This window comes from Trichosurus vulpecula, chromosome 2 (assembly GCF_011100635.1).
Source record: "Trichosurus vulpecula isolate mTriVul1 chromosome 2, mTriVul1.pri, whole genome shotgun sequence".
Lineage (NCBI taxonomy): Eukaryota > Metazoa > Chordata > Mammalia > Diprotodontia > Phalangeridae > Trichosurus > Trichosurus vulpecula.
The window spans coordinates 252552735-252579531 of record NC_050574.1 but is presented as its reverse complement, the minus strand read 5'-3'; the positions used below and the strand labels follow the sequence as shown (position 1 = coordinate 252579531).

The 26797-nt window shown below is 37.5% G+C and overlaps 1 pseudogene; it reads left to right on the top strand.

Moving 5' to 3' along the window:
- Window positions 1–9892: 9892 nt before the first annotated feature.
- Window positions 9893–10326, top strand: LOC118838249 (annotated as a pseudogene).
- The last annotated feature ends 16471 nt before the right edge of the window (window positions 10327–26797 follow it).

The following is a 26797-nucleotide window of genomic DNA, read 5'->3' as shown; positions in this document are numbered from 1 at the left end:
GAGCTGCTATGATGTTTGTTTGTATGTTTTTTTTTTTTCTAAACAGTGCTTTCTCTGGGAACTCTGATGTAGTTCTTTCCCAATAAGGCTGCCATCTCTACTCATGACTTTTCCTTCGAATTCCCTTTGATTTTGCAGCTTCTTCCCAGGAATTCCATAAAGGATATAACTATTTTTCCCTATGCATTTTAAAACATCATTATACAAAAAAGGGGGTGAAGTTAGCATCATTGCAAAATAAGTATGTTTCCTTAAATCCAACACAAGATTTAAAAGATATTGTCATCTTGTAGTTTATTTGCTAGTTTATTTATTTTTGGTCCAACCTTAGGATTTCATAAGCGAAGGGAACTCCCTACATAAGGACTGTCTATGTAAATGAAGACCATCCGTTTTAGTCTCAGAGAGTTGACTAGAGGCACTGAGAGGTTATCACCTATCACAATCACACAGCTAGCATGAATCAAAAACAGGACTTGAACCCAGATTTTACTAATTACAATGTCATCTGCTATTTTATATACTATTGGGCCTCTGATCACACAATATGGATTATATAAATTGCTACCAAGAAGAAAATTAAGTCCTTGAGAAACACAAGCTATACACTTAAAAACACAAGATGAAGGTTAGACCAGATATGTTTTTGTTGACCCATAGCCATATTAGAACAGTCCTATTCTGTCATTATCCTATTCATTTTCTTCATCTGTAAAATTGACATAATATGGGCAATAGGGTTGTTTTGAGGATCCAATAAGCAAATATATATAAAGTAATGTGCAAACCTTAGAGTGCTATATAGATATTAGCTCTTAATATCTTTGGCTTCCAGGGGAAAAGTCACAAGGCATAACAGCAAAAATATAGTAGCTGACATATCTGTAGTACTCTATGATTTAGATAATACAATACATATATTATCTCATTTGACCATCATTAAAACACCAATATAGAAAGCGCAAGTACCATTCTCACCATTTGGCAGATGTGGAAATTGAGTCTCAAAGAAGTGAAATAATTCACAAGTACAATGAGTAAGCAGCAAAGCCAAAGTGTGAAACTACATCCTCTCAGTCAATTTCTATAAGCACAGCCAAAAAAAAATACAAGGTCTTAAAGTTAGTTTCCTATAAAATCTGGAGAATAGATCTATTAGGGTGTGTGTCTTCTTTCCTTTTTTACTTCCTTTTTTCCTTCCTTCTTCCTTTCTCTCTCTGTCTCTCTCTCTCTCTCTCTCTTTCTCTCTCTCTCTCTCTCTCTCTCTGTCTCTCTGTCTCTCTCCCAAAATTTCTGATTAAAAGGAAAAAAATATATAGTTTTAGAAGTCTAATTTGCCTGGTCATGAGAAAATCCAGATCAAGCTAAGGAGACATTCAAAGGGGTCTTTCTGAGAACATATATACATTGAGATCCTTAGGAATCATTTTGGAGACAAGATTTATCAACAGATTACTCAACACAGGCTAGTTACTCAACAGCAAATAGCTTCTCTACATTAGCCAGCTAATTCAATATTTGCAATGTTCTTGATCCATTGCACATTCATAAATGTTTAAAACTGTTAGCAATTGTTTACCATTTTGCTGTCAATAAAAACAGGGGGGGAGTAGAAAACTTATCAGTATGAAATAATAGCAACAAGTATTTATTGATTACTTACTGTATACTAACAATATGAAATCAGACTTTGTGAAGGGGTGTCATGAAACATAATATGACATGGTCTTTGCATTCAAAGTATGTGGGTTTTGCCTTCAAAGCAATATGAGATGTGGTCTTTGCCTTGCAAATTGGTTACATGAATTAGATAAAAAAATATAAATTTATATGTATGCATATTCATACATATGCATTCATACACACATATATGTATATAGCTAAGTTTAGGAATGCAACATGGTGAAGTAGATAGAGTCCACTTTGAAGTCAAGAAGATCTAGGCTCAAATACTGCCTAATTGAACAGAGGAGACATATGAAAGTGAAAAGTTAAGTAATGCTCCAGGAAACTTGAATGCCTTGGTAAGTTTGACCTGTACAGACAGAAAGCAGGGGGTGGATTTGAATGAGGCTTCTGAGTCTTGCTAAACCCCAGGCTTCCTATAGAGACACTGTTTCTTTGTATTATTACAGGAGACTTGTGCCCAATTAGAGCGAAAAAAAGAACCTTGGTTAAAGTAATTACAAATTGATAGACTTTCAAAAGAAAACATAAAAATAGAGAAAATATATTCCAAGAAAGTCAATTCCCTGAAACTTGGGGGCATAGAGGGAAGAGTCCCAAGAGAAGAGATTTAGAGAGGCAAAGGAGTTCAGAAGAGTTAGATATTCTTTAAGGAATAAGTTCTGGGGGGTTCAAGAGAAAGCTGTGCTAATGAGGAAGAAAAATGAGGATAGCAAGAAACCAACTTGGCTAAATGGAAAGTTGAAATAAAGACCTGAAACACAAATAGGGAACTAGGTCATGTTACCAAGGATAAATTTGAGAAGAGAATACAGCTTGTGGGAATAAGATGAGAAAGGCCAAGAGAAAAATTTAAATGCAACTTGCAAAAGAAGAACAAGGAAGCCATTACAGCCAAGAGAGAGGACGCTACTCCCAGGTGCCAAGAAAGAGCAGAGGCCTAAGACTGGCAGCTGCAAGCATACAAATAAAGCAAGTATCTTTTTTTCTCCAAAGGAAAATATGAAATCAAGATAGATTAGGACAGGAGCTAGTCCGATGTCACATCCGTAAATATAGACAGCACGTATTTTAGAACACTTTAGCAATTTTCTTAAGGTATTGCAAAGACATTAGCTATTTTTGTGAACTCCTTAAGGCTATAAGATTGCAAAAGACTTACTAAGGAATAATAAATTAATTCTTTAAAAAAACATCGTGAATATATTCACCAAAAATTTTCATAAGATTAACTTAGTGAGTCAGAAGTTCAAAGTGCTGTGGGGATGAGAGGTCTAAAAGAACACAGGTGATTCTGAGTGTATCAAGGGAAAGGAGGATATACTGTAGGCTTGTACTGATAAAGGAAACACACCAAGTGAGGGAGATGCCATGTGGGACATGGGCTGAGGTAGTGTGTGGTTGGTGGCATGTGGAAGCTGATTTCTACTTGTTTGTAAGATCAAAGAATTGTAGATTTAAAGCAGGAAGGAAGCTTAGAGGTCGTCAAGTACAAACAACTCCTTCATTTAACTGATAAAGGAAATTGAGGGCCGAAGAAGTTAAGTGACTTTCCCTGAGTTACACAGCTAGTAAATGTCCAAGGCAGAATTTGAACACAGATCTACCTGACTGACTGCAGGTCCGTCATTTTGTAGTATATGTCAGGGAGAATGAAGCTGAGAGGTACAGTGATCCCAAATTACTTGACTGTGACATCAGTAGGATACATAGGGATCTTCTAAGCATGAATCAGAATTAAAAAAGGGCATTGGCTTCAAGAACTATGGTCAAAAAGAGTCAGAAACAGTCAGGAACAAAACCTACTTTCAAGTAAGTTCAGGACCACTGGGTTTAGAAATAACATAATTTGTTTTGGGGACAAAAAGGCATAGAAAATGAACCTGGGAGGCACAGTAAGGAAGGAATCACTGAAAGTATTGTGACTATTCAGATAAAGAGATGGTATCCCTGCGGAATTGTTGGTTGTGGTGTTTGTCCTTAGTTCTCAAAGAGGATCATGACATCAGGGAAATGATATCATGACTTGCAATTGACTTTGTTCTGAGTGAGGGAGTGCTACGCAAGATCAACAGCCTCACTTTCGCCTCCAGAGCAATCTGAGTCCAGTGTCCTGATATTCACCAGGATGCCTGGGTTTGGCCCATGATGAATTGGGAGACCCTGGCCCTTTTAGGCTAAGCCCTTTTCAGGTGCTCACTGTGAGGGAGGTTACCCCCATTCAGTGAATAGGCATCTTTAAGAATTTCTCCATTGTCTCTGATAAAGGCCTCATATCTAAAATATACAGGGAACTGAGCCAAATTTATAAGAATATAAGTCATTCCCCAATTGAAAAATGGTCAAAGGTGATGAACAGGCAGTTTTCAGAGGAAGAAGTCAAAGACATTGTTGCAACAATCTTGCTAGCCTCTACTGTGGCTTCATAAAACCAACAACAATCAGCACACAGAAGGCTGCCAACACAGATTCTTTTGATCTGCTTTACTAAGGAAAGCAATGTTAAGGGGTTAACAATCTCAATTTAATCAAACATACAAATCTCATTCACTCAGTTCAGGGGGAAAAGCCAGAACACTGAACTTCAGAGCAAACGCAAACAAATTGCAAACATCAATAGATAGACCTTGTCTGATTCAAATCTCAATGCATAGTTACCAGAGTTTAACAAAGTCTGAACATCCAGGTTTACAAACTGGAGGGCTCTTAACTACAGCTGCCCAGAGTCTCCACATCAGCATTCCACCAAGAGTGAGAGCCCTAAACAAATGGTTCTGTTCTCTCTTTTTTTACACTCTTTAGCTGTCATCGAAGGTCATCTGAGCAACCAGAACTCAGGCTCCTACTATTTGCTCTGGTCTTAACAACTCCCCTTAGGACCATGAGGGGTTCACACCCACATAGGCTTAGCACCTAGTAGGTAGGGGTTTGGGCCTGGGATTTAGCACCAAGTAAGACTCAATCAAAGACACTTAATCATTTTAAAACAGTAAGAAAGTCCCACCTTAATTAATATTACAGATATCTACAGGCATATGAAAAATGCTCTAAATCACTATTGATTAGAGAAATACAAATCAAAACATTCTTAGGTACCACATCTCTCCTGTAAGATTGGCTAACATGACAAAACAGGAAAATGATAAATGCTGTAGAAGATATGGGAAAATTGGAACATTGTTATATTGTTGGTGGAGTTGTAAACTGATCCAGCCATTCTGGAGAGCAATTTGGAATTATGTCCAAAGGGCTATAAAAATGTGCATACCCTTTGACCCAGCAATACCACTTCTAGGGCTGTAACCCAAAGAAATAATGCAAGTGGGAAATGGACTAGTATGTACAAAAATATTCATAGCAGCTCTTTTTGTGGTGGCAAAGTATTGGAAATCAAGGAGATGCCCATCAATTGGGGAATGGCTAAACAAATTGTGGTATACGAATGTAATGGAATCCTATTGTGCTATAAGAAATGAGGAGCAGACAGACTTCATTGTAACCAGAAAAGATTTATATGAACTGATTCTGAGTGAGGGGAGCAGAACCAGGAGATCATTATACACCATTACAGACACAAGATACCTGTAAGGACTAACTTTAATAGACTTGACTCCTCTCATAAATGCAAGGTTCAAAGACAGCTCCAAGAGTCTCATGATGGAAAAAGCTATGCACATCCAAAGAAAGAATGATGGAGTGTGAATGCAGATTGAGGCAAACTATTTGCTCTCTCTTTTTTTTTTCCTTCTTTTTTGGTTTCGTTTCTTCTTTCTCATGATTCATTCCATTGGTTATAATTCTTCTTTACAACTGGACTATTATGTAAAAAAGTTCAATGTGAAGGTATATGTAGAACCTACCTTGGATTACATGCCATCTTGGGGGGTAGTGGGGAAGAGAGGGAGGGAGAGAAAATTTGGAACCCAAAAACTTGTGGAACTGAGTGTTGTAAACTAAAAAAAATAAACTTATTATTTAAAAAGAGGGGCAGCTAGGTGGCATAGTGAGTAGAGCATTGGCCCTGGAGTCAGGAGGACCTGAGTTCAAATCCAGCCTCAGACACTTGACACATGTACTAGCTGTGTGACCTTGGGCAAGTCACTTAACCCCAATTGCCCTGCCAAAAAAAAAAAGAAGAAGTTAATCAAGGGATGGCCCCTTTAATCAAAAACTCTAAAAAAAATAAATCAAACTGGGAGGGGAAGACCCTCAGGGTTCCTAGCCAAAAGAGAAACAGTTACTATTTAGTACCTTCACTCTGTGCTAGGAGGGCAGGGATTTATTGTCCAATCTATGAGCTCCAGAGTGAGGTGGATTTAAAGCTTGGTTTTTGAGAAGGATATCTATCCAGTAAACCTAAAGTAAATGAGGTGGCCTTTGGCCATCAAAAAGTGAGAGGAGAGGGGAGGGGAGGGGAGGAGAAGAGAAGAAAAGGGAGAGGAGAGGCTCCTCACAGGTTGTGTTTGTCCTTAGTTCTGGAAGAGGACCATGACATCAGGGAAATGACAACAAGACTTGTAGTTTACTTTGATTTGAGTGAGGGAGAGCTGTGCAAGGTCACCAGCCTCACTTTCTCCTTCAGGGCCATCTGGGTCTAGCAGCCTGACATTCACCAGGACCACTGGAGATGGCCCACCCCTGGGGCACTAGAAGCTTAGGAATTTAGTAAATTATTTTTAACTCTGCTGTAGAAAGGGAATCAAGGGTGTCAATGCCTCCCTTTCCAAGCCGGCAGCTCTGAGGTTTTTAGACAAATGGGCAATAAGAAATTGTGGTAGGCCAGACCCACCCCATCTTCAGAGAGAACCTGTTTCAGAAAAAAAAGAGAGAAGTATGTAATGAAAAAAAAACACCTGGATTTCCTTGGAAATTTTTAATTCTTACTGGATGTAATAGTGGCTCATGATTATAATCCTTGCTAATGGAGAGGTTGACAACCACTTGAACTCGGTGGTTCTGAGATGTAGTGAAATAAGCCACTTGAATATCTGCAACATGTAGGGGGCCAAAACATGGAACACTCAGGCATATGGGGCCACTGGGCTACTTCCCCAAGGAGAAGTAAGCAGACCCAAGTCAGAAATAGAACCACTTAAATCTTCTGTGCCAATCAGTAGTAGGATCTGACCCATTCCAGCTTGGGTAAATTAGGGAGATGAGAAGAAGAATGGAGAGTAAGGAAGTAGAAGAGAGGAGAGGAAAAGATATATGTGTAATCTCTATGTATCTCTATATATCCAGAACATTCCTGCCAGTAGGATGGACTTCAATTAAAAATTGTGTATATGTATAAACAAGTGACTTCCATGATATCACACAGGTAAGCATCACAGATATTAAAGTAATTGAACCTAAGTCCTCTGACTCCAGATACAGTATGGAAAGAGTGCTGGATCTGGAGTCAGAGGTCCTGGCTTCGAATGCTATCTCTGATGCTTACTAGCTGTGTGATATCATGCAAGTCACTTAACTTCCTCGGGGCCCACTTTCTTCATCTGTAAAATAATGGAGTCAGACTAGCTGGCCTCTGAGGTCTCTTACAGCTCTACTGGAGATGTATGATACCATGATTTCTGATAGTACAATAGTATTGCCAGAAGACCCCTGGGCTATATCTGTACATCTCAGGACTTTCCTAGAACTGATTAATCCTATATAATAAACAGAAAATGACCTGCCCTCTTGGAAAATTTAGGCTTTGGAATTCTAGTTCATGAGTTCCTTGGGAGTAGAAGGCATGTATTATTTAGTCTTTGTATGTTCCCCTAGTTTCTATCACAGTACCTTACACAAATTAGGCATTTGGTAAATAATTGAAATAGAAGGGCAGATAGTTACAAATATTACCCATTCTAAGAGGATCATGGTTATGATTGGAACCAACCTAGCCTTTGGGATTAGCCATTCCAAATGGAATGAGAGCTACCTCCTCACGACCCACCCCATAAGTCTAAAAACTCCCTATTTTGCCCATGACCATACTAAGACTTGCATGAAATTCTAAGTTCTTAAGACAAGTGAAGACACACACACACACACACACACACACACACACACACACACAGATATACATTTTTCCTGATGTTAGATATTTCTTGGCTATTAGAGTCCCTCAGGTGCTGAAACAGGTGGTTCCTGGAGATTATGAAATTGTTTCTCACTAAAACATTAATAACAAGATAAGACATCCATCTGTCAGACATTGTTTAGATATACTCTTGTCTCAAGGACAAGTATAAAATGGCCTCTTAAAATCTCCTCCAGTTTTCCTTTTTTTTCCAATTTCAGTTTCAATACAGTTTCTTCCCACTAGTAACCTTTTTCAGCAGCTGCACAGCTACAACAGGAATAGAGGCTCAGTTGATCTCATTTAGATGGTAAACAGCTTTGGAGACCCCTTTGGTAAGTGCTCTGCAGTCTACGTTGATTTGTTGATTGTTACTTTGATTTTAGCTCATGACATTGATCCTGCAGGATGTACTTTTGGGAAAGGCTAGAATATAAAACTATTATATTTTATTGATTCCTACTACAAAAAAGAATTTCTTTTTAGTTTAGATTGTTTGATTTGAAAAAAAAAAGTATCTCTATTCCTAAAGGACAGTGCTAAAAATTTGCCAAGCACATGGCTTCATAAGTAAAAATTGAGTAAGATACTTTGGAGAGTCATACAGATTTTGATTATGATTCAAAAATCCATCTTCAAAAAAAAAATCCTAAGTACCCTATAGAAAAAACATAGAAGACAGAAGATTGGCTAGAACCTGCAGTGACCAATCTTAAGTGCTAATTTATCTTTTCAAAAAATCGACTTTCAACAGAATCACACTAACCAAATTTTATCTGTTGGATTTCAAGAGCTTAAAAGGACAGGCTTGGCAGGACACAGTTCAAGTGGGAAGAAGACAGGATTGTCTCTCAGGAAACAGATTCTCCTACTAGCCCTCCCACCAAAGGTGGGACCTCAGACTTCTCATCTATTTTCTCTAAGCTTCAGTTTTTTCATCAGTTTATAAAAAAGGTATGTAAGGGAGTGATTGGATGATTTTTAAGGTCTCTCTTCCCACTCTAAAATACAATAAATGTGAATTCTATCTTATTTCTTATTCTTTTTTCGAGGTGCTGTGGTATAGAGGATAGTCCATTTCATGAAAAAAATTCTTTAATGCAAACAAAACCTAGTTGTTCAAGGCCTATATCTGACAATACTGACTTGTATGACTGCGCAAGTGTTCTACATGTCTCTAGCAATATTCGTTGTGTTGAAAGTGCCCACAAACATTGGTAAGGGGGAGTTTCTCTCCAAGTAGTTCTTTCCAACAAGGAAATTGCAGGTCACGTCCCTCTCTCTTTTCCTATTTCCCTTCCCAGTCTGTCTTATATATACTGAGGTATTTACACGTATTCTGCAATAGAATGTATGTATGTGCTTGGAGGGCAAGGATTATTTTTTTGTACTCTTGTATTCCCAGTCCTTAAGCATAATACCTGAGAAATACTAATTGTTTGATGCTTAAAGAAAGATTGACTGGCTGACAAAAACTCTGACCTAGGCAGAAGATAGGCGTGGGCGTGTGTGTGTGTGTGTGTGTATGTGAGCTGGATGTATGTGTATTATGTGTATTATTACTGGCTTGGTGGTACACATCCGTAATTCCACTTCTAGGGAGATGGGGACTTGTGGATGTCTTGAGCTCAGGTCTGCTGAACTGTAGTTGACTATACAGTTCAAGTATCCAAATTAAATTGTGTCAATATGACAAGCACTTAGGAATGGACCACCATCTGTTTGCCTAAGGAGGGGCAAACAAGCCCAGATCGAGTTCCTGTCTCAACTAGTAGTGAGATTATTCCCATGAGTACCTCCTGCACTTCCAGGCTGGACAAGCTAGGAAAACCAGTCTTTAAAAAAGATACAAATTAAAAAGCTCATGACCTCAAGGTAAATAACTTCTTTAAATTAAACATGATTTCTTCTTGTGTATTTGTATTCCTTGCACCTACTAGAGTGCCTGGCAAAAATTAGGCACTTTATTATTGTCTTAAAATATTTTGGCAGAGACAGTAAATATTGGTTCTGAGAACTGGGGATATTGAATAGCCTCAAGATAAAGGAGAATCAAGAAAATTTTAGGATTAGTCCAAGTGCAGCCACCGAGTGGGGAGGTTGTTTGATAGGAACTTGGGCACTAATAACGTTAACAGCATGGCTAATCAGCTGACACAAATGCAGATTGCAGACTTCAAAAAAGCCTTTTCACTATTTGACAAGCATGGAGATGGTACTATAACAACAAAGGAATTGGGAACTGTAATGAGGTCACAAAAGCTGAATTACAGGATATGGTTAATGAAGTAGATGCTGATGGTAATGGCACAATTGGCTTTCCAGAATTTCTGACTATGATGGCAAGAAAAATGAAAGACACAGACAGTGAAGAAGAAATTAGAGAATCATTCTGTGTGTTTGATAAGGATGGCAATGATTATATTAGTGCAGCAGAACTTCGCTATGTGATGCCAAACCTTGGAGAGAAGTTAACAGATGAAGAGGTTGATGAAATGATCAGGGAAGCAGATATTGATGGTGATGGTCAAGTAAACTATGCAGAGTTTGTACAAATGAGGACAGCAAAGTGAAGACATTGTACAAAATGTGTTAAATTTCTTGTACAAAATTGCTTATTTGTCTTTTTTTTGTTTGTAACTTATCTGTAAAAGGTTTTCCCCCATTGTCAAAAGGATATGCATATGCAGTAATTAGGACTTCATCCCTCCATGTTTTTCTTCCCCTCATCTACTGTCATTGTCCTGAAACTTTATTTTGGAAAATTGATCAAGTAAAATATGTTGCATGTGGCTTACTCTGGATATACCTAAGACCTTCTGCATATCTGAACGTAGATGGAGTTGGTCAAATGAGGGAACATCTGGGTTATGCCTTTCTCTTTTTTAAAGAAGTAGTTTTATTTAGGAGCTGTCAGCATGTTGTTGTTGATGTGTGGAGTTGTAACACTGTCTGGACTATGGATAGTAAACAATATGTGCTTAAAGTTGCACTATCGCAAAACGGGTGTATTATTCAGGTACTCACACACTGTTTTTTTTTTTTTTGTACTGCTGGTCCTGTATCAGAAAACATTTTCTTCTATTGTTACTTGCTTTTTAAACTTTGTTTAGCCATTTATTAAAAAAAAAAATCTACATATGGCACAATTCGCCTCAAATCCATTCTAAGTTGCCTATTTTTTTCCAATAAAAAATAATTACAATTTAAAAAAAAAGAAAATTTTAGAACAAAGGAATGGAAATTAAACTTATTTTCAAAGTGAAAAAAAAATTCATGGGTAGTATTTTTACTTGTACATAATATCTGATTTTAAAATCAACATGAAAAAGATATTGCTGGCATAACAATTTTCTTTCCTCAAATTGCTTTTCAAATATCCAGAACACCAGGGCTCCAGGGAAACACCTCTTTAAATACAGTCAGTTCTACTTTAACTCTTGTTTTGAAAACATGAATTTGTTCCAAAGTGACTGATATATTAGGAAACAGTTTGAGCATAACATGAATTTCATGTTTGCTTATGTGTGTTTTCTTCAAACAATGAGAAAGCAGAAAGCTTTACCAATTCACAATAATTCACAAACTGTAACCCTTCTAACACCCACTTCCACAAGCAAAATTCAAGTGTTTTTCAAGGTAAAGTGACATTGTATATCTTCTGTTGCAGTGGAAGCCGTGGAATAAGGAGGGCTGGTCTATAGCCCAGCATTCCATGTACCTCCCTCCCATCTTTAGTCACTTGAATCCTAGAGTTGCTGCAAATCAGTCTACCCTCACACCTTCTCAACTCTACCAGGCAGGGTGAACAGCAGCCAGAGGCTGTAGATGCTGCTACTTCTTATTATAGTAGTAAAGTATTTCTTAAACATTTAACATATATCAGACTGTGCTATCATTTTTATTAGGTTCCTATCCTTTTTTTTTTATTTCACTGACAAATATTTTGAGCATTGTGCCCTAAACCCTTTTCCCCCTAAAAGCCCTGTGGTTTTTATTGTATTTTTTCATAGCAGTTTTGTTTTGTTTTGTTTTGTTTTTTGTTTAGGAATCAATGTGCCATTTTATAGCAGAACTGACCAAAATTCCAAACAGGTATTTATATATTTAGTATAGATCATCACAGAAGGAAACTATAAGTACACTTTCTATAATTTGATCCCCTACTATACTGTCGTGAAGTTCTTCTTATGTCCAACTCAAAACTTCTTATCTCAATGGTTCAATTCTTTGGAAAGAAGTAAAACTGCTGATTACCAAGGTAGTTCTAGAAGAAACTAAACTTGAGTTTAGGCCCAACTGTACCACCTATGAAACTTTTGGCAAGTCCTATCATCCCTCTCGGGCTAGTTTCATAAATAGTGATATGAGGAAGTTTTGCTTGATGATTTTTACTCTATTTCCTAATATTCTTTGAACTTTTCCTTCTTGAAGATAGCTATGATTTTTTTCTTCTTCAGACCAAACATAATTATCCATATTTATTTTGAGAATCTACTATCTACTCATGTTCAAAAAACTATGTTAGATACTATAAAAAAATCTGCACTTTAATGCCTGGGTTCTTGGGCTACTAGGATTTGAGAAGTTACAGAACACCTAGTGGGATCCATCTCTAAGCCAAAAACAAATGAAGTTCAATCTTTTTTGTTTAAAAGTTTTTGGGGGTCCTTTTTTTTTTCTTTTTTAAAAATTAATTAATTAATTTAGTTTTAGTTTACAACATTCAGTTCCTCAAGTTTTGGAGTTTCAAATTTTCTTCCCCTTCATCTTCTCCCCCCTCCCCACCCAAGATCATATGCAATCCAATATAGGTTCTACATATACCTTTACACTAAACATATTTTCACAATAGTCAAGTTGTAAAAAAGATATTACAACCAATGGAATGAACCACGAGAAAGAAGAAACAAAATGGAAACAAAAAAAGAGAGCAAATAGTTTGCTTCAATCTGCATTCAAATGCAGTAATTCTTTCTCTGGATGTGAATTGCTTTTTCCATCATGAGTCTTAGAACCTTTCATTGCTGTCAAGTCTATCAAAGTTAGTCATCAGAGAATACCATGTTTCTGTAATCTTGTGTAATGTTCTCCTGGTACTGCTGCCCCCATTCAGCATCAGATTATATAAGTCTTTCCAGGTCATTATGAAGTCCGTCTGCTCCTCATTTCTTATAACACAATAGTATTTCATTACATTCATATACCACAACTTGTTTAGCTATTCCCCAATTGATGGGCATCCCACTGATTTCCAATTCTTTCCCACCACAAAAAGAGCTGCTATAAAGATTTTTGAACATACGGGTCCTTTTCCCACTTGTATGATGTTTTAGGATACAGCCCTAGAAGTGGTATTGCTGGGTCAAATGGTATGCACATTTTTATATCCCTTTGGGCAAAGTTCCAAATTGCTCTCCAGAATGGTTGGATCAGTTCACAACTCCACCAACAACACATTAGTGTTCCAATTTTCCCACATCTTCTCCAGCATTTATCATTTTCCTGTTTTGTCAGTTTAGCCAATCTGGCAGGTGAGATATATTACCTAATAGTTGGTTTGATTTGTATCAATCAATAGTGATTTAGAGCATTGTTTCATATGACTATAGATATATTTAATTTTTTCCTCTGAAAACTGCCTGTTCATTTCCTTTGACCGTTTCTCAACTGGAGAATGACTTGTATTCTTATAAATTTGACTCAGTTCTCTCTATATTTTAGAAATGAGGCCTTTATCAGAGACACTGGTTGTAAAATTTTTTTCTCAATTTTCTGCTTGCCTCCAAATCTTGGTTGCATTGGCTTTGTTTGTACAAAAACTTTTTAATTTAATGTCATCAAAATTATGCATTTTGCATTCTGTAATGTTCTCTATATCTTGTTTGGTCATAAATTCTTCCTTTCTCCATAAATCTGACAAGTAAACTATTCCTTACTTTTCCAGATTGCTTATAGTATCAGCCTTCATATCTAAATCATGAACTCATTTTGACTTTATTTTTGTATATGGTGTGAGATATTGGTCTATGCCCAGTTTCTGCCACACTATTTTCCAGTTTTTCCAGAAGATTTTGTGAAAAAGTGAGTTTTTATCTCAGAAGCTGGAGTCTTTGGGTTTATCAAACAATAGATTACTATAGTCATTGACTACTGTTTCTTGTGTACCTAACCTATTCCACTGATCCACCACTATTTCTTAGCCAGTACCAAGTAGTTTTGATGACTGCTGCTTTACAATACAGTTTAAGATCTGGTATGGCTAGGCCATCTTCCCTAGCATTTCTTTTCATTAATTCCCTTGATATTCTGGACCTTTTGCTCTTCCAGGTGAATTTGGTTATTATTTTTTCAAGCTCTATAAAATAATTTTTGGCAGTGTAATTGGTATGACACTAAACAAGTAAATTCCACGAGCAACTGATATCTTTTCAATTAATTAATTTTGACCTTATTTGTGTGAAAAGTGTTTTGTTATTGTGTTCATATAGTTTCTGGGTAGGCCTTTCTTCTTTTGCAATTATTGACAGCTTCTTGTTTAAAGAAGTCATGAAGACATCAAGAATAATGGTTTAGAAATTATTAGCTAAAGGAACAGTCAAAGCAAAGGATAGAGGGAAATGAAATGCTAACCAGATTTTATCTGGTTTAGGTAAATAAAGGATTAACAGGATATTCAATAGGATTTTGATCTCATTAATCTTGTGGAAAACAATTCACTATAAATTAAAGACCAGAAATATTGTGGTTGAATGAAAGAGATGAGAAGTTGAGTGTAGGAAAGGTTATTAGAAGAGTTAAAAAGATTCTTATTTTAGCATTAGTGCCAGGGAAGCGTAACATAATCATAAGAACATGAAAATGTCTTTAGATATCAAGATTTCATAATTCTCTTCTAGAATAAAAATAAGTCTGGCATGGCCTGTGATCCCAAAGAGAAACAAAGATGTTGATGAGTAAAGGAAGCCTGGCTTCACATTCAGCTCAAGTGTAGGACTATGGTTTATTTTTCTCCATTATTTTTTATAGACATATAAACTCAGGCCTTTCCTTTTGTATCCTCATTCTTCCTGCTCCACCCCTGTTTTTCTTCTATATATTAGAAAAATTGAGGAGCTGCAATAAAATCATGGGAATTTTTACTTTGAATGGTCAATGGATTATTTGAATCACATAATTAATTTAATTTAATAAAATCTAATTCTCCACTTAAATTTGCATAATCTTGTTTTTATCTCAATCATCTTTGCTTTTACAGTGTCTTTGCATCCATTGCCTCTTCCTATTGCTACCATTCTAAAAACACCTTTTATTTATGCATTTTTTATAGTTTAAAACATGCATACACTTTTTACACAATAACTATCAGAAAGTTTAATTATATACCCATGGTCATACAGCTATTAAGTAAGAATCAGAGCCAAGGTCTGGACCCATATTTTCTTCCTGAACTTCTACTACAACTTCTATCAGTGTTGTTACTCTAGCATTAGACATTTCTTCTTTATCAATGAATCTATGATCCCAATGACTTTCATTAGTTTAGAAATCAATTAACTCACACTTTCTCCTACAATGTTATTCTCATCAATTTAATCTAGACATAAATATATGCAAAGTCCTTACCACAGTGCCTGACATATAACAGGTATTTAATGAATACTTACTCCCTCAACCTTCCCTTCTTGGAACCTTTCTCTGAATATGTACCCATTGTGGTGAAGGCTTTCTTCCAGTTCCTTTAACATTCTGCGGATAGAAATACAGCACTCCAATGGTGCAGAAGTTAAACTTTGATCTTGCTACATCCCGTCTCATTTGGATAAACTTGACTTTTTCTTTGCTTGTCTTCCTGACCCCAGTTTCTATTCTTGACCAGTGACACTAGCTTCCTTACAATTCCTCAAACAAGCCACTCCATCTCCAGACTCCAAGCATTTTTACTGATGGTTCTCATATCTAGAAGGTTCTCCCTCCTCATCTCTGCCTCCCAACTTCCCTACCTTCCTTCAAATCTTAGCTAAAATTTCTCCTTCAAGAAGCCTCTCCCGATCCCCCTTGATTCTAGTAGTTTTCATTTGAAATTACTTTTATTTTTTCTTGTATGTATCTTGTTTTCACATAGTTATTTGCATGTTGTCTTCCCCCATTAGATTGTAAACTTCTTGAGGGCAGGGTCTGGTTTTGCCTGTCTTTATATTTATAACACTTAGCATAGTGCCTGCCACATAGTAGGCACTTATAAATTCTCATTGATTTGACTTGACTTAGCATAGACCCTTTCAGCAGTCTAATGAAGCTTACTATGGTATATTGTCTACATTCATAATTGAAAGAAAAATAAATAAATTCCAGTTAGAGATGAATGAAAATAATGATGTAACTTTCTTTCACATTCAAGTTCACAGACCTCCTGCCCCCCAATACAATAATAATCTCTGTCTAAATCAATCATGTGCCAAATATAATGATTAAGTATTGGAAATAGAAAGAAAAATAAAAGATACTTCCTGCCTTCAAATATCTTACAGTCTAATGAAGGAGACAACATGCAAACAATTGCACACAAATAACATATATACATAACAAATTTGAGATAAGTAACAGAGGAAAGGTACTAGCATTAAGGGGGGAAAGAAAAGCTTGCTATAAAAATAGAACTTTGAAAGCTTAGACTTGAATGAAGTCAGAAAAGCCAGGAAACAGAGTTTGGAGGGAATGAATTTTGGACATGGGTGGACAGACAGTGACTGTGCAGAAAATCAGGATATGGAGCAACAAGAAGGCCAATGTCACTTCATAGTACTTGGAGTTGAGTAAAGTTTAAGAAGATTAAAAAGGAAGGAGAAGATCAGGTTATGTTATGAAGGGCTTTGAAAGCCAATCAGAAGGCTTTGAATGAGAATCAGAGGATCTTGTATTTGATCTTAGGGTTGTTAGGGAGAAACTGGAGTTTATTGAATGGGACTGTGTGACATGGTAAGACCTATATTTTTGGGAAGGTCATTTTCACAGCTGAGTGAAAAATAGATTGAAGTAGGGAGAGACTTGAGGCAGAGGGAACAACTAAGACTATAAGTGATAAGGGACTGCATCAGGGTAGTGACAAGTCAGAGAACAAAAAAGGAAATATATAAGAAATGGTATAAAAGTAAAATTGATAGGAGCTAGCAACAGATTAGATGGTGTGGAGGAAGGTGAGAGCGAGGAGTTGAGGATGACACTTAGGTTGCAATCCTGGATTACTGCAATAATGGTGATACCCTCAACAGTAAACAGGGAAGTTAGGAAAAGGGGTAGGGTTTTGAGAGAAGTATGATAGGTTCAGCTTTAGACATATTGAACTTCTGACATCTACTGATCATCCAGTTCAAGATGTCTGAAATATAATAGGAAATGTGAGGCTGGAGGTAAGAAGGAAGATTATAGCTGATTGAATAGATTCAATAATTATCAGCATAGAGATGATAATTGAATTCATGGGAGTTGACAAGATTAACAAGTGGAATGATATAGAAAGAAAAGAAAAGGAAGTTCAGGATGGAGTTCTTTCTTCCTTTCTTTCTTCCTTCCCTTCTTCCTTCCTTCTTTTCTCCCTTCCTTCCCTTCTTTCTTTCTCCCCTTTCCCTCTGTCAGCATAGGATATCACACCTTTACTTGTGGGTCTTGAAATCCCCTAGCATGAAGGTAAAAATTGGGGAGGAAAGACTAGGCATGATGATATGAATGAAGATCCAGCAAAGAAGACTAAGAAGGACCAGTCAAATATGCAGGAGGACAACCAAGGGAGAGCATTGTCAAATAAATCTAGAGGAAAATAAGTATCAAAAAGGAGGATAATTAGCAGTGAAAAAGACTACAGGGAGGTGAAGAAGGATGAGAATTGGGAAAATGTCATTACATTTGACAATTAAGACATCATTAGTAATTTTAGAAAAAGCATTTTCAGTTGAATGATGAGGGCAGGAGCCAGATTACAGTGAGTTTGAGACAGTAAAAGGAAAGGATGTGGAGGCACTGATTGTTGAATGCCTTTTCAAGGCATTATTTTTTTTTTTAAAATGATGCCATTTAATCTCATCTTCTCCAACACATTTCCCCCTCTATTATCCCACTCATTTATCTTCAATATCACCCTGTCTACTGACTGCTTCTCTACTGCCTACACACTCACACCCCCATGTCTCATCCTCAAAAACAAAAACAAAAAACCCTCACTTGACCCATCCATCCCCACCTGCTATCATCCCATATTTCTCTTCCTTTTTAACATTCATTTTTTAAAACAAATTTTGAGTTCCAAATTCTTTCCCTCCTTCCCTATCCCCCTTCATTGAGAAGGCAAGCAATCTCATATAGGTTATACATGTACAGTCATGAAAAACATATTTCCATGTGAGTCATGCTGTCAAGGAAAACATACACACACACTCCCACGCACACAAACCACAAGAAAAATAAAGTAAAGAAAAGGTATGCTTCAATCTGCATGCAGATTGCAGAGATTCCTCTGGAGATAGATAGCATTTTTCGTCATAAGTCTGTCAGAAATGTCTTAGATCACAGTATTGCTGAAAACATCTAAGTCATTAAAAGTTGATAATCATAGAATATTGCTGTTACTATATATAATGTCTTCCTACTTCTGCTCATTTCACTCTGCTTTAATTCATGTAAGTCTTTAGAGATTTTTCTGAGAGCATCCTTTTCATCATTTCTTACAGCACAATACTATTCCATCAGAATTATATAGAACGACTTGTTCAGCCATTTTTCAATTGATAGACATCCCTCGATTTTCAATTCTAAAAAAGCTGTTATAAATATTTTTGTTTTACATAAAGGTCCTTTTCCTTTTTTTATCTCTTTTGGATAAAGACCTGGTAGTGGTATTACTTATCAAAGTGTATGCATAGTTTTATAGAACTGTGTGCATAGTTCCAAATTGCTGTCCAGAGTGGTTGAATCAGTATACAACTGATGCATACAGTGCATTAGTGTCTCAATTTTCCCACATCTGAATGGGATCACTTTTTACCTACAAAAGGGATCACTACATTGGCAAGGAGAATGACCACTACTTCAGGTGAGATGGGTAAAAGAGGACATAGTCGCAAGAGGCTCTTGAGGGATATAAGATGAAGAGAAGGTCAGAAGCAGGAGCTTGTGGTGATTTCAAGCTTTAAATTTTCAGTGAAATATGAAAGAAGGTGAGAAAATGGGGGAAGGGGGATTTATGGGAGTTTTGAGAAGAGATGAGAATGTTTGGAAAAGCCACTTTGGTGAGCAGGATAGAGAATCAATTAAAGAGGTATGGAAAAATTTTCATGATAGTAAGAGCCCAGGTTATTTTATATAACTTAAGCATCACATAAGTAGGATCAAAGGCAGTAGATGGTGAAAGTAATTTATGGCTGAAACTTGGCAGCACAAGCTTGGTGATAGGATAAGGAGATAAGAGACTCAAGAGAGGAGGACAGTGTATAGCTCACCAAGGGGAAAGAAGAAGAGTTTAGCCAATACAAGGGCAATGAATGGAGAAAACTGTGAAGGGTGAAAGGGTTGGAGGTCACAAGAAGAATGAATAAAAATAAGAGCTTATAAGGCAAAAGAGGAGGTACAGTTGTGATCAAGTAGGTGAATTTAGGACTTAATATGAATGTGAATGTGGAGCATGTATGGGTGATGAGAAGATCAAAGGTATGACTAATTTTTCTATGTAGTTAAGGTGGGGTGGAGGAGTGGGTCATAGAAAATTAGTAAATTGCAGAAGTGGGAGGTTAGGGTATTAGAGAGAATATCTATAAATATGTTGAAATCCCCTGCTATGTGTCCTTCATTCTCAAAGAGGACCACAAATGACATCAGGGAAGTGATGCCATGACATGTAAGTGAATTAGATTAAAGTGAGGGAGGGTCGTGCAAAGTTACCAAAAGTTCTCCTCCTGAGCCATCTGGGTCCAGTGGCCAGATAAAGATCAGGATGACTGGAGATGACCTGGATGCAGTGGGGGACCTTGGTCTTTTCAAGCTGAGGTCTTTAACAGGTCTCAGTTCAACTGAAGCAATGCCCATTCAGTGCCCAACTTCCAGTTTGGCAACATGGCTTCCTTCCTTCCTTCCTTCTTTCCTTCCTTCCTTTCTTCCTTACTTTTCATTATTTCTTTGTTTCTTTCTTCCCTTTCCCTCTGTCAACATAGGATATCATACCCTTACCCGTGGGACTTGAAATCCCCTAGCATGAAGGCAAAAAGTTGGGGAGGAGAGAAAGACTGTGAACCAGGCAATGAATTCATTTAGGAAAGAAGAGGGGTGTCTGAGGTCAGTAGACAAAAGTTTTCAGAATTTTGATTGAGTGGTAAATACAGATTGCGTGAACTGCAAAGGAAGAGAGTGATGGTGGTAAAGGGTGAGCTTAGAAGTGGCAATGAGGAGCATAGAGTATCACAACTTCTCTCACCTTGAGGGAGACAAAGGGTAGGAGAAAAAGTGCAACAAGTTCTGGAAAGGGTTTCTATGTAGGCTAAACCACCAAGAGGGAGGCAACTCTAGTGAGAACCAGAAGATGGAAAGAGTGAGAAAAGAAGTTTTAAGATGTAATCAAGTTTATTAGTTATGGAGAAGACATTTCAGAGATCAACTTGAAAGCAGTGGGTAGCTTTAGACTGAGACATTGTAGGGATGGGCTAGGTTGAGGGGGGTGGGAATATGGGAGGAGGGGGACAGAGAGCAAGGGTTGAATAATGATAACTGTGGGTTCAGAATCACTGGCTGAGATTGGGAAGGTATGACTAGATGGCAGTTTATCAAACATTGAGGAATGAATTTCAGTAGGTAATAAATATCATTAGGACCATGGATTCAGTATAGAGCTTTCTCAGACCAGAAGAGAGCTTTGGCAAGGGTTACAGTTTGTGGAGTGGATGGAATATTTTTCTCTTTGTTAAGGCAGGCAGACCAGACCAGACCAGACCAGACCAAAACACCAGTGGAAAGATCAGCAAGCAATAGTGTTTTACTTCATCTCCTGCAGGCTGAACAAGGCTAAGTGAGGATATATGCTAGTGATGGAATGACTGATGTTTTTCTCTGTCCCCTGCAGGAAGGAAGGGTCCCCCTGTAAGCAGGAAGAGGCTACCAAAGGGCAAAAAGCAAATAATGGCATACAACAGCTGATATCCATTTCCTTCCTAAATTATGTGACTAAGCCCTGGAATTCCCCATACTCATGGTATGTCCCTAGAATTCTTCACTCTCCTCATCTCCCCACTCCCGCTGGGAAGTTTCTTTCCTAATGATCTGACATCATTTCGATATTCAAAGCCTGCTGAGAAGAGGTAGTTCTGAAGTTTGAAGGCTCAATTAGAAGGCTCTGACAATGCTTAGGGGACACTAGTTGCAAGCGATTTCAGAGTTTTGAGAGTACCCACCTGCAGAAGTCCTAGTGGTTCAAGAGAAGATTGACCAGAAGGGGTAAACTTTGGGGATATGATAGAAGAAAGAGAGCTATTTTGTTAAATAGCAAATAGCAACTCTTAAAGCTTCTTTGTCTCATGACCTCTTGATCATGCTTCTGTCGCTTTCTTCTCAACTTTGGCATTTTGTATCTGTATCAGATAACAACTACTGAGGTCCTTCTAACTTCTCTAGGTCTGTTCACAGTTGGATTTATATGTATCCTTCTTTGCTTTTCCACCTATTGATATCCTATTTTTACCAGCCACAACTTGCCTGACAAATGGATTTTCACAACTTTAATCTAAGCTTATCTAAAAGAGAAATCTTGTTATAGATGATTGTCTTTGTGATTAATGTATTGTACTGTACACATTAGTTATAGACTTCTGAAGGATTTTGAATGAAGACAATAGCTTTAAAAAGATGAAATTAAGAAAACAATACAGCAATTCCTTTTCAAAAGCCCTTTTCAGCTATGAAGTTTGTACTATACCTCACAGTCATTTTTTAAAAAGCTTTTACACCTCATCGTACTAATTAGTTGAAATTAGAGACGTGCTCTTTAGCCATATTATTAAGCTGTAATTGAACCAAGGAAGTAACTGTGGGTAACTGTAAAGTCATTATCAATTCATAGCATTTATATGAAAGGACCTGGAGTCTTTTATTCAGCAGATTTGGTTCAGTAGGGGTTGCACTTGTATGATGATTTAATAAGCCTGGCATTATCAGAAAATATGATAGACACAGCTGCTGAAGACAAATAAAGTGGGAAGTAATGACAAATTATATTTAGTATGCCAGGAAAGGGGGAAAGGGCAAAATATTAGGTACTTTCCAAGGGTTCCGTACAAGAATCCAATTGAGCTCTAGATAGGGAATCATAAACTTCTACCCAAAGAGTCTTTTAAACTTAGTGACAACTATCATTACTATTCCAATATCAGTGAAAATCTTTTCATTCTAAAGTTTTGTTTTGATTTATTTTTCAAAAGAATAAACTTGACCTTCTCATCCTCACAGTCATCAAAGAATTTATGCTGCCCTTCATGCTTGGAGTAGAGGATGAATAGGGAGGTAGGGAACAGATTGGACAAAACTTCCCAATCCCTTAAGCATTTTGTAGGATGAATCACAAATTCCTTTCTTTGACAAACTTTAATCCACCCAATATAGGGTAAAAATATTAAGTCATTGCTTTATTGTCTCTGAGGTAATATAAAAAGAGAAAATAAAACTGCTCAGAAATGGGTTACAAGTTTTTACAAGGTAAGCAATGAGAGAAAAAATCATCTTTATCATAAGGAAGGGCAGACAGTAACAAACCTGAGTTACCTCATAACATATGAAAAAAACATGGATTTCCTTTCTTCATTTAAGAATCTTGTCTCATTCTTGTTAAAATCTCTCATTTCCATGTCCACATCCCTCATTTTTCATCTCTACATGTCTATTTCCTGTACTTACTTCCATTACTAATTCCAGGAAGAAAAAAAAACTCATCTAATTAACTAGTTGGTTGGTTATTCCAAGTATACAACTTGAGATTCATCCATATTCATTTCCTTTATTATATCTGATATGTCAAGGTTTAATTTTTTTTACATCCCAAGTTAATGTATTGGTTAATTCTTCTAATTTCATGTTATTTATAGTCATGAGATAAATATTAATCAAATAATTCATAAAATTATTTTATCCAAATCATTGATAAGAATGTCAAAGAGGACAGAAGCCTACAGGGCTCCATTAGAGACCTCCCTCCAGTTACAATATATAATGAATAACACTATCCTCTAGCTCTATAAATATGCATTGAATCTTCAGCGGGATTGATAGTGACTTTGGAACAAGCTTCTACTTCATTCTAATTTTTTTCAGTTAAAAGCACAGTGCTGGACACTTATGTACATTGATCCATCTTGATTCAACAAATCAAATATAATTGTAGAGTGCTTATTCCTCTTGTTCAGCTGTTGGTCACTCTGTCACAGTACGTTTAGCCTAAAAAATACCTTTCTGCCAAATTGGGTGGTTCCAACTTTGGAAGACTGTCTCTGGTCACTCAAATAACCCATCAACTCTAGAGGATATCACAAGAGAAAATACATGTACATATGTGCATATATGTAAGTATACATATATGTAAGTATACATCTATGTACATCTATGTAAGTATACATACATAATCTCTGTGTTTTTCTACATACACATAGATGCATACATGTTGTGTGGTTTCTCCTTTGTTCTCAAAGAGGACCATGACATCAGAAAGAAGATAACATGACTTGCAATTAAATTGGATTTAAGTGAGGGAGGGTTGTGCAAAGTCAACAGCCTCACTTTCTCCTCCGGAGCCACCTGTGTCCAGTGACCAGATATCTGTCAGGACAACTGGTGATGGCCCAGGATGCAATTGGAGACCTTGGCCTTTTTAAGCTAAGGTCTTTTCAAGTTCTCATTTTGAGTAAGGCAACACCCATTTAGCAAATAGACCTGTTTAAGAAGAAAAAAACACAACTTGTAAGTAGTCTGAGCTGCCAGAATGGGGACCCAGCTGGCCAGTTCTACTTGGGCAGCTCAGCTCATCCTCTCCTCTCCTCTGCTATTCTAGGATATTATGATTTTACTTGAGGGTGTTCTACCCAAAGGAAGGTAAATTTTGATGGAGAAAACCTAGTTAACTTGGGAATTACTGGCTAGATTTTTTTTCTCAAAGACCAAGCCTTAAACCCAATTCACTCTGGTAAGACCCTGCCCTGCCCAAGCACCACTTAAAGGTTATTTTTGGGTCCTTCTGGCTCAGAGTGAATGTAAATAGTAATTGTTTGTCTTTTGGCCAGCAACCCTGAGGGTCTTCCCCTACCAGTTTGATGTCTTTTTTTTTTTTAATTAAAGATGCGTACATATACATATAAAGGAGAGACAGACAGAAAGATAGAAGATGAGACAGAGAGGTATGTATATTTGTTAGGGTTATTATAGAGACAATTTCTGCTTCAGCAGGGACTGAATTGGACTCTGTGTTTCCTTCAAAATCTGACATTTTATGATTCATGGTAAGCACGCAGATCTATGATACGAAACCTAAGTGAGCAAAATAAATGGTTAGGGAAGGGAAAATCATTGTGAGCTGGGTTCATGGAGGAAGTGAAACTTCACCTGAACTGTACTCATACCTCTCAAAATAAGTTAGAGGATAATTGAGTAGAACAGAAACAGAGAAGCAGGGATACAGGACATGAGATGACATGAATGTGGGACAAAGGTCATGAACGCTCATTGCTAAGCACCTCTTTTAAGTTTATCAGAGTTTCAAGTTCATTTCCTTGGTTATAATGCTAAGCTGTCAGGGATAAGACACAAGTTATAAGACATTTACTCTGCCTAATCAAAATATTAGGGGAGTTAGGAGGTCTTTCCATGGTGGGTTGAGAATGACAGTGGGCTTAAGGGGATAAAAAATATATTCATACTTATATTATGAACTTTTTGTGTGCAAGTCTAACATGACAATGGCCCAACCTAAAACAACCATGGCATTCTGACTGAGGCAGTGTAACCAAAAAGCTATCACACACTTTAGTTTCTCTACAGGAATATTGGATAGAAGATTCTTCTGAAAGAACATTGAATATAGATTCCAGAAACCTGAGTTCTAGTTCAAGCCTGCCACTAATAAACTATAAGACTTTAGATATCACTCTTCCCTCTCTGAACCTCAGTTTGCTCATTTGCAAAATGAGTTGATTGGACTATGTTGACATGTAGGGGTGCTTGGACCCCAAAATAGTGGTGCATAGGTCCTGCCTCAATGAATTTGATTCAAGCCTTCTTTCAGCCAAAATAAACAAAGTCTATTAAAGATCTGCCATATTGGGTAGACTCTTAAGGAATCTGAACATTTGTAACACTAATATAAGCAGGCCAGATTGAACCTGAGCAACTTTGTGGAAAGAAGACAGATCTTTTATACAGAAGACTATGGAAGGGATCTAGAATTGGCCAAGTAGTCTGGGATGACTGTGGGAGGGGTCTAGGGAAGATCTCGACAGGAGTGGCCAGTAGGCTGGGGTGACTAGAGATTGGACTCCAGGAACCAACAGAATGGGATTAAGGGTGGGAAGTAGCCAAAGGCTATCTAGAGATAACAAACAAGGGAGGGCTAGGCTAGGTTAATGGTAACTGATAGGTAGGCTTGGTTAGTTGTTGTGCTCCTTCTCAAGGAGGACCAAAATGATATGCTATGCTACAGTCAAGTTTCAATGTATTCTACTGTGGCTGATCAGAACAATAGGAGCTCTGCCACAGATTGGGCACAAACAGTCCCTGTGAACATTTGAGGTAGATAACCTAAATTTGCACATCCTGCATTTCTTTTGAGCTGTTTAAATTCTGCTTTGCTCATAGAGCGCAGCAATTTCTCTGATGTGGGCATGCCATGACGACTGGTCCTGTGCCAGTGTCTCCCATCTGACACAATCAATTCCAAAGTTCTTAAGAGAGACCTTGACAGTGTCCTTGTATGGCTTCTTCTGACAGCCAAGTGAGTGCTTGTCCTGTGTGAGTTCATCATAAAAAAGCCTTTTTGGCAAGCCTCCATTTTGCATTCAAACAATGTGGCCAGCCCATCCAAGTTGCGCTCTCTGAAGCAGAGTTTTAATGCTTGGCAATTTAGTTGGAGTAAGGACCTCAGTGTCTGGCACCTTATCCTGTCAGGTAATCTTCAGAATCTTCCTAAGACAATCCAAATGGAAGCGGTTCAGCTTCCTGGCATGGTGCTGGTAGACTGTCCAGGTTTCACAGGCATACAACAATGGGGTCAGCACTGCAGCTCTGTAAACCTTCAGTACCCCTTCTCTCCCATACTTTCTTTCAGAGCCTCCCAAACACTGAGCTAGGTCTGGCAATGCATGTGTCAACCTCATTATCAATGTCTACATCTCTGGAAAGTACACTACCAAGGTAAGTGAACTTATCCACAGCATTCAAAACTTCTCCATTTGCTATTACTGATGGCTTCATGTATGGATAGTGTGGTGGTGGCTGATGGAGCACCTGTGTTTTCCTGGTGTTAATTGTTAGGCCAAAATTAGCACAAGCAGCACAGAATTGATCCATGCTTTGTTGCATCTCAACTTCAGAGCATACATTGTGTGCACAATCATCATTGAGTGTGCAAACAGAAAATCATGCACCAATACTCCCTCCACTTTGGTCTTCTCTTGTAGCCTTTTCAAGTTGAAGAATTTACCATCAGTGTGATAGTTGACCTTGAAGCCATGTTTATCCTCATTGAAAGCATCATAGCAATAATGAAAGGCTTAAAGCCTAAGGTGAACACCAGGTTAAGTGTGAAGATTCAAGGAGAGAGAGGCACCAACATCTGGGTCTTCAAAGCCGGGGAGCTCCAGCGGCTACCCAGAGTCTCATCTGGTCAAATCACAAGATACTGTTCCAGTGAGTGAGAGCACCAAACAAAATGCTAACCTCTGAGTTTATATACCCTGTTCAGGGTCAAAGGGCATCACAAGCTTGTGATTCAAACCTATGTGAACTAGGCCTTCTTGTTTGTTAAGCAGTCAA